The following is a 16731-nucleotide window of genomic DNA, read 5'->3' as shown; positions in this document are numbered from 1 at the left end:
ATAAATGTATGGTAATCCCTACCTTCTCCTAGCCCCTGTTCACTCTTGACCCTAACCTTCCCATCATGGCTAACAACAAAATAATTCTGGGAGGGTTAGCATGCCCTTGCTAAGAAAGCAAACAAACCCTCTTTTCTTTTTCATTTCCTTCTACTTCTCACAGTATTACTCAATACAACAATCCAAGTCAGTCTCAATTTCTTCCTTTTCCTCACTCCATATCCAGGTCACCATAACATTCTATCTGCAAAGCTTTTTCAAGCTATTTTTCTACATTCCAGTGTAAGCCCTCAGCCCAGGAACCGTTATATATTATCTGAATTTTGAAAAGAAATACTTCCTGAAAGACCACACTTTCCTATCCCCTCCAATTCGACTTTCACTTCCCTACTTACAACAATTCAGTAACTTCACATTTTGTTCAAAAAATAACAACCCAAACACATTTTCACTGTCTTTTAGGCCCTGCATCTCTGAATACTTTTTGTCTCTCTACATTCATCACATACTAAGTTCAATTACTTAATTCATCCAGGACATCACAGCCTTAGCTGTTTGAAGACTGCTATACATACTTTTTTTTTTTTCTTTCTTTTTTTTTTCCTCTTTTCTCCTGGAATTTTTTCTCTGCCGGGCCAGTTTTTCCTCATTGTCCAGCACTTGCCCTACCTGACTTGTTCCCAGAACCATCCTGACCATTCTTTCTACAGTGGGTCTGTCCATACCCGTTAACCTCCATCTTACCCACTTTTTTGTTGCTTTTATAGCATTTATTTTAGTTACTAAATACTTATGTTATAGGATCATTTTAATCTATTCCCAAAATTGAATGTAAGTTCCCTGAAGGCAAAGATTATTTCTGTCTTGTTCATTCACACTCCTCTAGAGTCCATCATAGTACCTGTTGCATAATAGATTCTCACTAAATAGCTTTTGAACATATAGTTGAACAAATGACAACTGCTGATACTTTTGTGTGCTCATTCCAGCTTTTTCCTTGCTTATATTTTAAATAGTTTTGTGGTCATAAATACTATAATATATGTACATTTCTATATCTTAAATGTCTTCTTGAGATATGGAAATGTAAATAAATATAAAATGCAGTGTAAAATATTAGTTATACTACCAGGTTCGAACAACACATTTTTAGTTTATTTTCTCATAATGTGTTTCCTAGCCATATTTTTTTTAATTTTCATTTTTAAATAATTTTAGAATTACAGATGATTTGCAAAAATAATGTTCTCATACATCCTTATCCAGATTCTCCTGATGTTAACATCTTATATAACCACAGTGCAATTAACATTCATATGATAATGTTAATTAAATTATTACTTTATTCTAATTTCACCAGTTTTTCCACAAATGTCCTTTTTCTCTATTTCTGGATCTATTAAGGATACAACATTGCATTAATTGCTATGTCTCTTTGATTCCTCCAATATTTTTGACAGTCAGTCAATGTCTTCCAAGACCTTAATATTTTTGCAAAAATTTAGTCATATATTGATTCTGTAGGATGTTCCTCAATTTGTGCTTGTCTAATGTTTCCATAAAATTAGATTGAAGTTTTAAATTGGGGGCATAAACACCACAGAAATGATGTGACTGAATGGGGGTTCAAGATACCAATGAGTCTTTCTTCTTCTTTTCTCCTTCCTCTTCTTGTGATGAGAACATGGAAAATTTACTCTCTTGGAAACTTTCAAATATGAACTACAATATTATTGATTACAGTCACCATGCTGTACATCACATTCCCATGGTTTATATATTTTACAGCTGGAAAATTGTACTTCCTGACCTCCTATACCCCTTTCACCCACCTCTAAGCCCTCTCCCTTCTGCCTACTGCCATTCCGTTCTCTATGAGATATGTTTGTTCATTTCCTTTTGGGGTTTTGTCTGTTTTTAGATTCCACATATAAGTAAAATAATACAGCATTTGTCTTTCTCTGTCTGACTTATTTCACTTAGCACAATACCTATATGGTCCATCCATGTTGTAATTTATGTCTGAGTAGTATTCCTTTGTATATATACCACATCATCTTTATGCATGCATCCATCAATGCAAACTTAGGTCATTTCCATATCTTGCTATTGTAAATAATGTCTCAATGAACATAGGTGTGTGTATATGTTTCTTTCAATTAGGATTTTTTTTTTTCATTTTTGGGGGATAAATACACCAAAGTAGAATTGGTGGATTGTATGGTAGTTCTTATTTTTTATTTTTGAGGGACCTCCCTTCTGTTTTCCATAGTGGCTACACTAATTTACATTCCCACCAATAGTGCACAAGCATTCCCTTTTCTCCGTATCCTCACCAACACTTGTTATTTCTTATCTTTTTGATAATATTCTAACAGGTGCGAGGTAATATCTCACAGTGGTTTTGATTTTCATTTCCCTGATCATTACTGATGTTGAGCATATTTTCATGTGCCTGTTAGCCATCTGTGTGTCTTTGGAAAATTATCTATTCAGATCTTCTACCCATTTTTTTTAAAGATATTATTTATTTGAAAGAGACAGAGATAGCGAGAGAGAGCATGAGCAAGGAGGGGAGGGAGAAGCTGACTCCCCGTCGAGCAGGGAGCCTGATGTGGGGCTCGATCCCAGGACCCCGGGATCATGACCCGAGCCGAAGGCAGACCTCAACCAACTGAGCCACCTAGGCGCCCCTTTTCTACCCATTTTTAATGGGATTTTTTTCTTTGCTATTGAGTTATATGAGTTCTTTATATATTTTGAATGTTAACACCTTATCAGATATACAATTTACAAATATTTTCTCTCATTCAGTAGTTTGCATTTTCATTATGTTAATGATTTCTTTGCTGTGCAGACGCTTTTTAGTTTGATGTAGTACCACATGTTCATTTTTGCTTTTGTTGCCTTTGCTTTTGGGGTCAGATCTAAAAAAATCACCAACAAAATTGATGTCAAGGACCTTATGGCCTATGTTTTCTTCTAAGAATTCTATAATTTAAGGACTTATACTCGAATCTTTCATCCATTTTGTTAATTTTTATATATTATATGAGATAGGTGCTTTGTTTTGTTTTTTGCATGTAGCTGCCCAGTTTTCCCAACACCATTTATTGAAGAGACTGTCTTTTCCCCATATTCTTGCCTCCTTTGTCATAAACTAATTGACTGTGTATGTGTTGGTTTATTTCTGGGCTGTCTATTCTGTTCCATTGATCCACATGTCTATTTTCATGCCAATATCATATTGTTTAGATTACCATAGCTTTGTAATATAGTTTGAAATAAGGAAGTGTGATGCCTTCAGCTCTGTTCTTCTTTCTCAAGATTGTTTTGGCTACCTGGGGTCTTTTGTGTTTCCATAAAATTTTAGAATTGTTTGTTCTGTGAAAAATGTCTTTGCAATTTTCATAGGGAGTGCATTGAATCTATAGATTGTTTTGGGTAAGATGAACATTTAAAAAAATAATTCTTTCAATCCATGAGCAACGGTATCTTTACATTTATTTGTATATTCTTCATTTTCTTTCATCAACGTCTTATAGTGTTCAGTGTAGAGGTCTTTGACCTCGTTGCTTAAATTTATTCCTAGGTATTTTATTATTTTCATGTAATAGTAAATAATATTATTTCTTTAATTTCTCTTTCTGATAATTTGTTGTTAGTGTACAGAAACCCAACTGATTTTTGTATGTTGATTTTGTACCCTGAAACTTTACTGAATTTCCTTATTAGTTCTAACATTTTTTTGGTGGCATCTTTAGGATTTTCTATATATAAAATCATGTCATCTGCAAAGAGTGACCAGTCCTACTTCATCCTTCCCAATTTTGATGTCTTTTACTTCATTTTCTTGCCTAATTGTCCTTGCTAGGACTTCCAAAACCGTGTTGAATAATGTGAGGAGAGTGGTTATTCTTGTCTTGTTCCCGATTTTGTTCCTGGAAGCTTTTCTTCTAAAATCAGGAACAAGAACAAGCAATGAATTCCTTTAGCTTTTGCTTGTTTGGAAAACTCTTTATCTCTCCTTCAATTCTGAATAGTAAACTTGCTAGGTATTCTTGGTTGGAAGTTTCTTCCTTTCAGTACTTTGAATATATCATGCCAATTCCTTCTGACTTGCAGTTTCTTCTGAAAAATCTGCTGATGGGGCACAGTAGAGCAAAAACAACAGTGACTAGAAGCAGAACAAAAGTACACCCTTCTTGGGCACCTGGGTGGCTCAGTTGGTTAAGCGACTGCCTTCGGCTCAGGTCATGATCCTGGAGTCCCTGGATCGAGTCCCGCATCGGGGGTCCCTGCTCGGCAGGGAGTCTGCTTCTCCCTCTGACCCTCCTCCCTCTCATGCTCTCTGTCTCTCATGCTCTCTGTCTCAAATAAATAAATAAAATCTTTAAAAAAAAAAAAAGTACACCCTTCTTGCAGGCCACCAGCCACGTGGCTTGAACCAGTGTGTGCATCCACTGAGACAAAATGCAGAAATAAATTTATAACATTGTGACTGCCAAACGGACCCAGAAACATCTAGTTAATGTCCATTATTTTATGGCAAAAGCAACTGAAGGGAAGTGACTTGCTCAAGGTTCATTTTACTTGGAACTTACCATGTTTTCTGAATCTGAGTGTCTCTTTCCTGCAACAAGTTAAGTAAATTATCAGCTGTTGTCCTTCACATAAAGTTTTCTGTCCCTTTCACAAGCTGTTGTCCTTATGGGAACCCTGTAATGTGAATGTTATTTATTCTATTTGATGTTGTCCTATAAGTCCCTTAAGCTGTCTTCACGTCTTAATTTTTTTTTTCCTTTTTGTTCTGTTTGCATGAGTTCCATTGCCCCACTTTTTTGAGATGACTGATCCTTTCTTTACTTCATGTAGTCTGCAGTTGTACATCTCTAGTGTATTTTTCAGTTCAGTTATTGAATTTGGCTCTATGACTTCTGTTTGGTACTTTCTTATATTTTCTATCTCTGTGGAGGTTCTCTCTGTGTTTATCCATTCTCCCAAGTTCGGTGAGCCTCCTTATGACCATTACTATGAACTCTTTATTAGGTCAACCAGTTTTCTCTGTTTCATTATGATTTATTTTTTTCCTGAGATTTTATCTTGTTCTTTCATTTGGGATATATTGTTCTGTTTCCTTTTTCTGCTTGACTCTTTATTTCTTTTCATCTATTAGGTGAAACAGCTATCTCTTCCAGCCTTTTAAGAATGGCCTTGTGGAGGAGATAAACATTATTGTTTGACATTGACCTAGCTCTTGGTTGTCTCTCAAACCTTTGTGTTTGTCTAAGCAGACCGACTTGTCCTTGATAGGTCTCAGTTGTTAGGGTGTCAGTCTTCCAAAGGGAGGGATCACAGTCAGCACATATTTTCAGGGTGACTTAAAGCCAGACCCTCAGGCAGGAGTTTTTAAAGTATATAAATATATACAGTCCTGTGGGGCCTCAATTGTAAACCCTGCTGACCTCCATACCAGGTGATCTGAAGGTGTTCACTGGGTGGCAGTTACAAAAATCAGGACTATGGACAAGTACATAAGCTCTCTTTCGGCAAGTACCAGTGAGCTAGTGAGGCAAAGGTGGAGTGCAAAGATGGTATTACTGGGCCTACCTTCCCTGAGACCAACTCTATAGCCTCTAAATATATAGAAAGCCTGAAGCCTGCTCTTCAAGATGAAGCTCTTAAGACAAGTAAATAGCCCTTTTCCACAGAAGGAGTCAAGATGTGTTTCAGTCTGCTGCCTGTGCAGTGCCCTGGGAGTGGTAGCCTGACAAGAATTGTCTCGCCAATCATTACAGTCCCATGGGATCTAGGAATATAAGTCTCCCTGGCCATCAGAGCCAGGTGATCAAGGAGGGCCCCCTCTGCAGACCATGCATGCCTGCTGGATTTAGTGAGGCAGAGGGAGAGTACAGAGTAGGGCACATCCTCCAGCTTTAGCAGGGCAGTGGAAGAGTACAGGACCAGGTTTTAGTAGGGCAGTGGGAAAGAGCAGGGACTGCATGGACCCAATGACACAAGGTAGAAGGAAAATGAAAATGGTGCCCACCAGCACCTTTGTCCCTGGAGAGAGTACCAACAAGCAACTGCCCTTCTGGCAGACATTTTAAATTGGCAAAATGATCCTCTTCACATACAGTTTAGGAATTTTCAAACTGCTGCTTTTGCACTGGGCCCCTGGAGTGAGTCTGTGTGCACGCCTTTTAAGAGCAGTATCTCAGTCCCCTACAAAGCCAGATGTTTGGGGGGTTTGTCTCTGGTCTAAGTCCCAAGGGTTGGGGTGCCTGATGTGGGGCACAAACCTCTCACTCCTCAAGGAGAAGATTCTGATTTGTGACACCTTTGCTGACTGTGGGTTACTCTGCCAGGGATGGAGTTTTTGGTGAAACCAGATTCTAGACTCTTCTACCCATCCTGATGTGGGCCTTTTATCATTTGTTATAAAGAAGCTTTTCACCTAGTTTTCAGGTCTTTTTCAGAAGGAATTGTCATGTGCATCTGTAGATTTGGTGTGCTGTGGGAAGAGGTGTGTTCAGGATTTTCCTATGCCACCATCTTGGATCATCCTCTATCATGACTCTTACTGCTGGAGAGCTTAATCATTCGGATAAGGTTATCCAATCCATCCAATAATAACTCATCATCATCATCATCATTCTTCCTTCTCTTCCTCCACAAATGGTTATAGCTTTGACCTTTACACTTACCCTTTTTTTCTATTATGAACCTTATCAGTTTCTGGTACCACAGATGTTCCAGAATTCATATGTTAAGGGCAATATATATATATATATATATATATATATATATATATATATAGTCTATATATACACACATACATACACACACACACCAACATATATAGTTGTTGAGATGTATATATTTTTCTTAATATGAAGAGGCATCAACATCCAACAAAAGAAAAAAAAAACTTCATTTTCCTTATAGCAAAATCAACAGCCAAAATAATATTGCAGCATCAGTCTCTTCAAAAGCAACCCAAGAAGAGCTAGGTAGAAAACTATCCTATGCAAGTGGCAGTCTCACTCTCTAAGCAAGGGATAAAGAGGAATTTACTCTACTTAAAAAGGAGAAAAAGACCATTAATTGCTCTTATCACTCCTACCTCTTTTTTTCTTTTTTTTTTTTTTTAAAGATTTTATTTATTTATTTGACAGAGAGAGAGAGAGCGAGAGCAGGAACACAAGCAGGGGGAGTGGGAGAGGGAGAAGCAGGCTTCCCGCCAAGCAGGGAGCCCAATGCGGGGCTGGATCCCAGTACCCTGGGATCATGACCTGAGCTCAAGGCAGACGCTTAACGACTGAGCCACCCAGGCGCCCCCTACCTCTTTTTTTCTGAGTTGCCTTAGAAACAGATAGGAAAGAATCTTTAGGTTAACACTTTGGCATATAAATTTATCTTTCTAAGGGAAGATAAGATTTTTCACAATCTAAAGATGTCACCACTGTCCAGGATCCCATCGCTTTTGAAATATAAATACATAGGAAGATAATACTCTAATCCAAATGTCCATCATAGAATGCAAGTACCTGGGTCTTTGGGAGATAAGAGAGAAGGGTTATGGGTGGAATCAATTAGTTTCATCACTAAAAAAAAAAAAAACAACAACAAAGAAAACAAAAAAACAAATGGCCATTCATCTGTTCCTCATTGCATGTGAAATATAAAAACTATTTTAAGGGAAGTGAAGGCAAACATTCTGTCTTTATAGCATAATATTTTCCATAGCTCAGGAGGCTAAGGTTTCTATGATAACATCATGAAATCTAGGGAAGATTTATTTTGCATTTTTTTCCTACACCAGGGCTGGAGTCATAGAGCTCTCCAAGGAGTACTGCCAACTTTTATTGAATGATGGTAGTTAGAAACCAAGATTGGGCCTCAAGTATGCTCCTTGCTACCTGAATGCCACACTTCTAGTCCTCCAACTTAGTAGACAGTGGCAAGAAATATGTGTGTATATATACTAATATATATATGTATACTAACCCATGTACACATATTCATCTATATTTTATTTCCATGTATAACTTGTTCCCTCCTTTCCTATCTCTATTCATCTATCATTTTTGTTTTGTTTTGTTTTGTTTTTTAATCCACAAGTGCACATTAATCCTTCCCACCTTGTTCCAATACCACAGGGTTTCTTTTAGTGTTCTTCCTTTGCTTATTTGCAATTTCATTCTCTGACAGTGAGTAACCTGGGTTATGTTTTTGTTTTTAACATTAACACTATTTTTGGGTACAATAATTTTTAGTATAGCTAAAAAATACTTAGAGGGTGCCTGGATGGCTCAGTTGGTTAAGCGACTGCCTTCGGCTCAGGTCATGATCCTGGAGTCCCTGGATCGAGTCCCGCATCAGGCTCCCTGCTCGGCAGGGAGTCTGCTTCTCCCTCTGACCCTCCCCCCTCTCATGTGCTCTCTCTCTCTCATTCTCTCTGTTTCAAATAAATAAATAAAATCTTTAAAAAAATAAATAAAATAAAAAATACTTAGAAAAAAATAAAAAGAACCTATACTTACCAATATTCCCAATTAAAGGTTAACCTACTCTTGGCTTTGCATTTAAATCATTAATAATTACTTTTAGTTAGCAATTTTCTTGGCTCAAACAAGGTATCTACATTTAAAAAATATGTACTCATCTGTTTTGTGTATGTATGTATGTCTGTATTTATTTATTTATTGAGAGAGAAAGAGTATGTGTGTGTGAGCAGGGAGGGTAGGGGCAGAGGGAGAGAGAGAATGTTAAACAGACTCCACACCTAGCACAGAGCCCAGGGCGGGACTTGCTCTCACAACCCTGAGATCACAACCTGAGCTGAAATCAAGAGTTGGATTCTTAATTGACTGAGCCACCTAGGTGCCCTGACTGGGAGTATCTTTTATTTTTAAGCTACATATTTAAAATTAGTATTTGCAAGATTATTTTTTGCTTCTCACATTTGTCCTCTGAAGCAGAAGTAAGCATTAGAAAATGGACAGGCTCTATTTCTCATGCTAGGGGCACACACAGGGTTTCTTTCAGTTTGGGAACCATCATGGTTCTTACTTTCTAGAACACTTGAGCCTGCATCAACATTGAGCGTCTAGCAGCTTCCTCTGAATCAGGACAGAGATCCCCATATTCCCGAACAAAGTAGCCAATCTGAAGGACCTGTGCCATAGACAAGAAAGAAGTCTGCCTCCTTAGCTCTGCCTCCCCATCATCCAAAAGAAATGCAGGTGGAAGGTAGGGGCAAACGTTCAGTCATAAAGTTATCAAGTCACTGGAGAATGCAGTAAAGCAAACCTGCAGGCTGGTGTCCTTGTTGTGAGAAACAAAATGCCTTCTCCAAAGTATAAACTTCCTATTTATGATTTAAAAGGGATGCTTTTGTAATGATTTATCTAAACAAGTGAAAGACAGTTGCTCATTACATATTATCCAAGTCTAGTTTTTCTACTTTAGTATTCACACCAAATCAAGCTTTAAAAATATAACAGATTAGACTGGGATGTGTAGATTTTAACAGACTAGAAATTGCAGAATGTGTATGCCACTTATTGACGTAGCACTAGGCCCTAGGACTCCATTGGTATAAATATCCCCTTTGCATTTTAACAATAACAGTATGATTAGAACAAAGACATTATCATAGTTTCTCACACTGAATTATATTGTCTTTCTCTGTTACAAATCAGCTTACATAGTTTTGCCCCATTTTCTATGCATTTTGTCTTTTAAATCACCTTTTACAAAATATATACTAAATATATATATACACAAAATATATATGAAAATTAGAAGACAAATGCTTAGAGGAGCAAGTCTTATGAATTATCTTTCCTTAGGTTACTATTGGCAATTGGAGGGATCATCATGGATTTTGAGTGGACTGACCAAGCATTTCCATTTCCACATGCTCAGGGATGGGAAAAACGGGAAACTCTCTCTCTTTTTTTTTTTTTTTTTAAGATTTTATTTATTTATTTGACAGAGAGAGACACAGCGAGAGCAGGAAAACAAGCAGGGGGAGTGGGAGAGGGAGAAGCCGGCTTCCCGCTGAGCAGGGAGCCTGATGCGGGGCTCCATCCCAGGACCCTGGGATCATGACCTGAGCCGAAGGCAGACGCTTAACGACTGAGCCACCCAGGTGCCCCAGTAAACTCTCTTTTTTAAACATGTGGGTAGAGGGCGCCTGGGTGGCTCAGTTGGTTAAGGGACTGCCTTCGGCTCAGGTCATGATCCTGGAGTCCCAGGATTGAGTCCCGCATCGGGCTCCTTGCTCAGCAGGGAGTCTGCTTCTCCCTCTGACCCTCCCCCCTCTCATGTGCTCTCTGTCTCTCTCATTCTCTCTCTCAAATAAATAAATAAAATCTTTAAAAAATAAATTAAAAAAAATAAACATGTGGGTAGAATGGCACAGTTCTTTAGCTCTTCAGGGTATCCTTCCAACATTTTTCACTCAACTGCAACGATGATCCCACTAATGAATGCAATGGCTGATTCCAACCAAGGTCACTGTCACCAAGCCATCTTTCTCAATTGTTGTCTGTGTCCCTCCATCCTCTTTCTCCATGGAGTAAATAGTTGCCACATGCAGGGTTGTAGTACTCTGACTTTCCTCTTAGGTATGAATGTGCTTTCTGAAGTTGGCAGACCCTCTATGTGAATGTCATACTCTCTGTAATTGTTCGCACCAGAGCTATCAAGGCTCCAGACTCATAAGGCTTTTTACAGGCACCTGGGGTCACCATGCCATCTTCCATACCTGAAATCATAATATGACCTTCTGGCCAGACCATGCTAACTCCCTCTACCAGAATCCAGAGTGATGTGCTTTCTGAGATGAAGAACAGAAATGGCTCCGCCCACATCTTCTTGGTTTACTTGTTGTCTTTTGGTCCAAGCATCTAGCTAGCTTCTGTGCTAGGGAAGATTAAAAAGTTCTACAACCACAGGCCCTCACCTGGCAAAGCACAGGTGGATTTCAGAAAGAAAAAGCCCCTGTGCAGGTGGGGTCCCCAAGCTTCCTTCAGCCACAACAGCTGAAGGAGAAAACTTTGCAGTTGGGAGCTTTCAGAGCAGAGTCAGCATTTATCTCTCCCAACAAGGGTGAGGAGGAATCATGGTAAGGTGGTCTATCTGGGGCTCACTGGCCCACCTCTGGCTATTCGGCTAGGGCAAAACACAATGACCTTTAGGTAAGAGCCCAGCCTGGCCCATACTTTTTGACCTTGTGAGACCCTACACAGTCAAGCATGACTAACTTCTGACCTACAGAACTGTGAATAAATGAGTGTTCTTTAAGTCACTAAGTTGGGTTAAATTCGTTAGGTAACAATTGAAAACTAATACAGACATCCTATCACTGCCTCTTGGCACTAGGGCTGTGGCTTAATCTAATAAAATCTCAATAGCAGGATTTTGGCTTAACCAGATTAATTGTATAGTTGGTTGGGGGAGTGAAGGTGAGGTGTGGGAGGAAAAAAAGAAACTCAGATTACCTGGTGTGAAATAATGTGTGTGTGTATATATCTATCTGCTCCTGATTCCTGATGCAGAGCTCCTAAAACCTCTTGTAATAGAGGTGTTAGGTGAATCTTTTTTCCTAACATTTCATCTTTGATCCCAATTGCTGACACAGAGCTCCTAAGTCCTTTGCAATTTCCTGAGTAATAGCAACATCCAATATTGGATTTCTAAATCCTTTGGAATATCCTGAAGTGTCTTTTGTTCTAATGAAGTGACTTTTGGTGGGTTCTTCAATGGGGGCTGGTCACAGAAAGACCAAGCTATGACTAGAATCTTGGGACTTTCAGCCCTACCTCTCATTCCCCCTAGAGAGGAGAGGGACTATAAATGGAGTTAATTATCAACCATGCCTATGTGATGAAGCCTCCATAAAAAAAAAAAAAAAAAAAAAAAAATCTCAATTAGAATGAGGTTCAGAGAGCTTATGGGTTGGTGAGTACATTCACATGCCAGGAGGGTGGCACACCCCAACTCCACAGAGACAGAAGTTCCTGTGCTTGGGACCTCACTCTATGTACATTTTCACCTGGCTGTTCATCTGTATCCTTTATCATAGGTTTTATTATATAATAAACTGGTAAATGTAAAAACAAAAAACAAAAAACCAAAATGTACCCCATCCCATGAACACAAAGTTCAATTCCTCATCTGAATACTAAAAGACTTCTGATCTCTTCCTTCACAGTTTGTGTGTGTGTGTGTTGTTGTTGTTATTGTTTGTTTTGTTTGTTTTTAAGGACACTTCTGTGCTGCCATACTTTGTCTGTAGACTACATCTGGATAATGGCATCTCCTTATGGGTAGCCCTGATGATTCTATACCATGTGAACCCTGTGAGTTTGAGTATCTGTAGAAAACTCCCCCAAGAAAGTCCAGGATGCCCTCAATTGAGGCTGCATAGGAAAGATCTCAAAGGTGTATATGGTCTTTAACATTTATAGGAGTACAAACTGCTGAGGCAGCACTGGAATAATGGTTAGAAGAGAAATGAGAGGGACTGAGAATTGATTCATTACCTGCTAAACTTCAGCAGAGCAGCTCTTGAAGAGTTCAATGTATCTTTTACCCAACAAGTCCTTATACTTCCTCAATGTATTCTGTACATATTCCTCATGAACAAAGAAGACAAAAGCATTTCCTGTTGGCCTACTGTCTAGGGAAGTAACAAAGAAGATGTCTTCCTTCCAGTAATGAAAGACCACCACTTCATCAGTTGTGAGCACTCACATGCAGATGATGACGTTAGAGAGGAACTGGGCTACTTCTTTGCATGTACCACAAGTAAGAAGAAAATCATCACCTGTTGCTTTGTAAAGCTCAGTGTACTGGGTCTCCATGTGATATTTGAGCCTCTGCAGTGCTAGGTCTCTGTGCTCCTCACTTACAAACCTAACTGGGGCTTCTCTATTCCTTCCCCCTGGGCATTCAGACAAAGTGTTGTACTTCCCACAGCAATATCAGGTCATTTGAAGAATCATGCAACATCTTGATCTGGACTGCCATAGTAAACCTTGAGTCCTGACTACAGTGTTATCAATAAGTTCCATTTTGCTGCAAGTGCCACTTTGAAATTTGGAACTTACTATCTCTGGATCTGAAAACCTATGATTATAGGGCTCTGAAATCATTGCTAAAATTATATTCCCCACATCTAACTTGAGAGGTTCCATACTGGGAGACTGAACTATTCTCAAAATTTAAACACTGTGTCATTGCTGCAATATCCGTTTATCAATATCAGATGAACCAGAGTAACAGTTCTTGAATTCTCTTCAAAGACAGAAAAAAAAAAGAAGATGAAGAAGAAGTATTCAGACAATAATACATTCTTCCTGGAAGCCATGGGATGTAGGATTTGCCTGACATGAGGTTGCCTATTAATATAGAGACAGAAGGAGGTTCCTACCCCAATGATCAGTTCCTTGCTCACTGACTGGTTAAACTGTCTCAGGGCTGGGTCCACCTGCTGCTGGGAGGTTTTTGGCATGGATTTAGTTTCTTTACAATTTTCCATCAGTTCCAACTGATCCAGTCTAACTAGTACTTTGTGCCAGTTACTTTGTGTAATTGTTGTTGGCCAGATCCACAACTTTCCATAACAGCAGGATCAGCTCCTTCTCATTGGAGCCCAGCTTGACCTCTCAGGTAGCCCCAGTGGTGATCCCAAAAAGCACTATCAAGTAATCTAGAGACTCATGACAATAGGTGGGGAGAGAAGGGGCTCTGAGGTACTGAGTGGAGGTGGAAGTGAGAAGGAGAAAACCTGCGATAAAACCTCTTCTATGAGAAAAAGAAAGTGATCCCCACCCTTCATTCCTTGCTACCCCTGGTGCAAAAACGGTAGCTAACCACCCACGTCCACACCAGACTAATACTCCACACCCTGGGCAGGAAGCATGAAGCTGTCAGTCTCCAAGGGCCCAGGAGTGTTCTTAGGGTAAGTGGTGGAGTTGCTGGAGCCACCAGCCTCAGTGGGCTTTCTCAGGCTCAAGGGCCTGCTGCTACATCTTCCCCTAAGGCCTTGGTGATGCCACCTTCTTCACCATCAGTGGCTTCACAGTGCTGCTCAAAGGCAGCTATAATCTCAATGAGCTTCTAGAAGTTAATGAGGCACCTGGACCAGGTAGGAGCCATCCTGGTGACCCACCTGAGCCTTGACAGCCTCTGTGGCCTCACTAGTCTCCTAAAACAAAAGTTGGACTAGTATGATGAGGCGGCCATCGGTGAAGGCTCTAGGGAAGGCAGGTTTTGCAGGCTTATCTCACCCAACCAGGGTGTCCTGCTTTTCAATGCCAGTGTGCCTCACAGCTGGTGCCCTGTGAGTACTAGGCGGAGCTAGCCCAGAGCCTCCTAGACTGGCGGAGCATCACACCCCTACCCCTGAGCCACTGGCTACTGCCTGCCCAGCCTGACAAATCCTTCTAGAAGACAGTTATGGCCAGCTGCACCCACCTCAGCCTACACCGACTGCACGCTGGCCTCCATGTGTGCCTGGCTGGTGGGGCACCCCATGGCCCCACCAAGAAAGATGCTGTTCCCCGGTTGCAGCCAGGTCCCTTAGGAGGTAAGCCCAGGAACCCCTCAGAACCATCCCCGGGAGGTACACAGGGCAGCCTCCCCTGTGGTTGGTGTCAGGAAGGCGGATCTCCAGGTAGCCCTCAAGCCCAGCAGAGCGCACAGCTCATCCCGCCCAGGTGTCCCATTCACGGAGAAAGCGCCCAGTAGCTCCTACCGTGTTCCAGCTGCAGGTGTGGAAGAATCAGCCAAGCAACTTCCAGGCGCCCCGAAATGGTGGCCACGCCCAGCCTGGAGAGCAGCCTGCTAGTGGGGCTAAGGCCCTCGGGTCAGACGGCAATAATTTGGAGGAGAAAACGCTGGAGCTGTTTTTGGTCAGCAGCAACTCCTGCCCTCGCACTCTCTCGCCCGCCGGAGCCCACCAGGCTGAGGTCAGCAGGTGGCTGTCGCTAAGTCCCCTGCTGGCCATGGACGCGAGACCAGGTGGTTCACCCACGGTGACCACTCCCTCGCTGCCTGCCGAGGGCGGCTGCGCTCTCCACGCCACACAGAGATGCCTCTCGGCTTCCTTCGAGCATGCGTTGCGTTGAAGCGCACCACTGCACTAAGGCGAAGGGGGACAGGCTGAGGCTCGCGCACCCGGGCCGCATGCGCGGTTCTCTACTTCCTCGCAGCACGAGGGCTTGTGTCTGGAGTGGTCGGGAGAGCTTGCGCACTACAAGGCTGTACCCATGGCACCGACATCCCTCTCCCCTTGCAGCTCCAATGGCAGGGGCGGGCGGGTGCGCCAGGGGCGAGTCCCTACCCACCGTCCCCTGGCACCATGGACTCCGCCGAGGGTAAGACGGACTTCGGCGTTCTTCGGCCCAACATCTGCATCGTGGACCTCACCCTCTGCGAGGGTGAATGTGCTGTTCACCCTCCCCGCAGCAGCCCCGGCTATCAGCAATATGAGGGCCTCAGCAATATGAGGAAGTCCCTGGTTCACCCCAACGCTGGTACTACCTCCCTCAAAGCCACTCTGGTAATTGCCAATCCAAGGAGGGTGGATGTTGAGGGCCAGGCCAGTGGGCAACTCAGAGTCCGGAGCGAAGCCAGTGAGTGACAAGGGGCCCAGGTCCTTATCCGGGTCATCCGGCAGCCGGCTCCCTCCGTTTTCCCCTGCCCTGCCCTGGGTCTACCTCAGCCTGGCCTACCTGCACATCTGGGCAGCGCCCACCTGGTGCATGAGGGTTTTTTCGCGGGTGTGCATGCCCTGCTACGTCATCAGCGTCCAAGACCCGTGCAAGGAAGACGGCGAGGGTGCAGTCCTGGTCAGGCTATTGACCCACAAGCAGAAGTGGGGCCGTGACCTCCAGATGACTCCAATACTCACCTTCATTTACGTGACGACGCACAAGTAATACGAGGCAACGTACGCTATGCACCAGGTGCTGGGCGTCACAGTGCTGCGGGCAACGGCACAGCGTCCACACAGGTCAACGCCTTCTGCACCTGCAAGATGGAGTGCTAGCTCAGACCGTGACACCCACACCTTCGTCCCAGAATCTACCACTGTGCTGGGATTCATCTACGTCAGAAATAAACTAGGCACTCCATTCAAACACTCCCCCTCCCCCCGCCAATGTCCACAGATCCTGTGAGTATGTTACCCTACATGGCAAGAGGGACTTTGGAGGCATAATTAGGGTTAAGGTCCTTGATATGGGGAGATTATCTTGTATTGTTAAAATGGGCTCAATATAATCAAAATGGGAGAAACTCCTGGTGTAGTTAGCCAGACAAAAATGTGACACCACAGGAAAAAAAAAAAAAAAAAAGTTACTCTCTTTGAAGGATTCTCCCTAGAGCCTCCAGAAAGGAGTGCAGCCCTGCCAACACCTTGATTTCAGCTCAGTGAGACCCATGCCATACTTCTGACATATAGAACTGGAAGATTATAAATTTTAGTTATTTAAAACCACTAAATTTGTGGTAATTTATTACCGAAGCAATAGATATAATTTAGTCACGGTCATGAAAGTCTGGAGCACAATTGAATTTGACCTCTAATGCAATGGATGTACTTGAGAAACCCTAAACTGTACTTTACCTGTGTTGGAAATGTGTGACTAGCATTGTAAGGAAAAAGAAGAGACATAACATGGACATTTGTTTTTCTTTGTTGTTCTTCTT

At 41.9% G+C, this 16731-nt stretch overlaps 1 pseudogene; it reads right to left on the bottom strand.

The window, feature by feature from the left end:
• Positions 1-3857: 3857 nt before the first annotated feature.
• LOC118000979 lies at positions 3858-15761 on the bottom strand (annotated as a pseudogene).
• Positions 15762-16731: the final 970 nt, after the last annotated feature.

Source organism: Mirounga leonina, unplaced genomic scaffold (genome assembly GCF_011800145.1).
Source record: "Mirounga leonina isolate KUSES-001 unplaced genomic scaffold, KU_Mleo_1.0 Mir_53, whole genome shotgun sequence".
Classification (NCBI taxonomy): Eukaryota; Metazoa; Chordata; class Mammalia; order Carnivora; family Phocidae; genus Mirounga; species Mirounga leonina.
The sequence above is the reverse complement of the archived record's forward strand: the minus strand, read 5'-3'. Positions and strand labels throughout refer to the sequence as shown.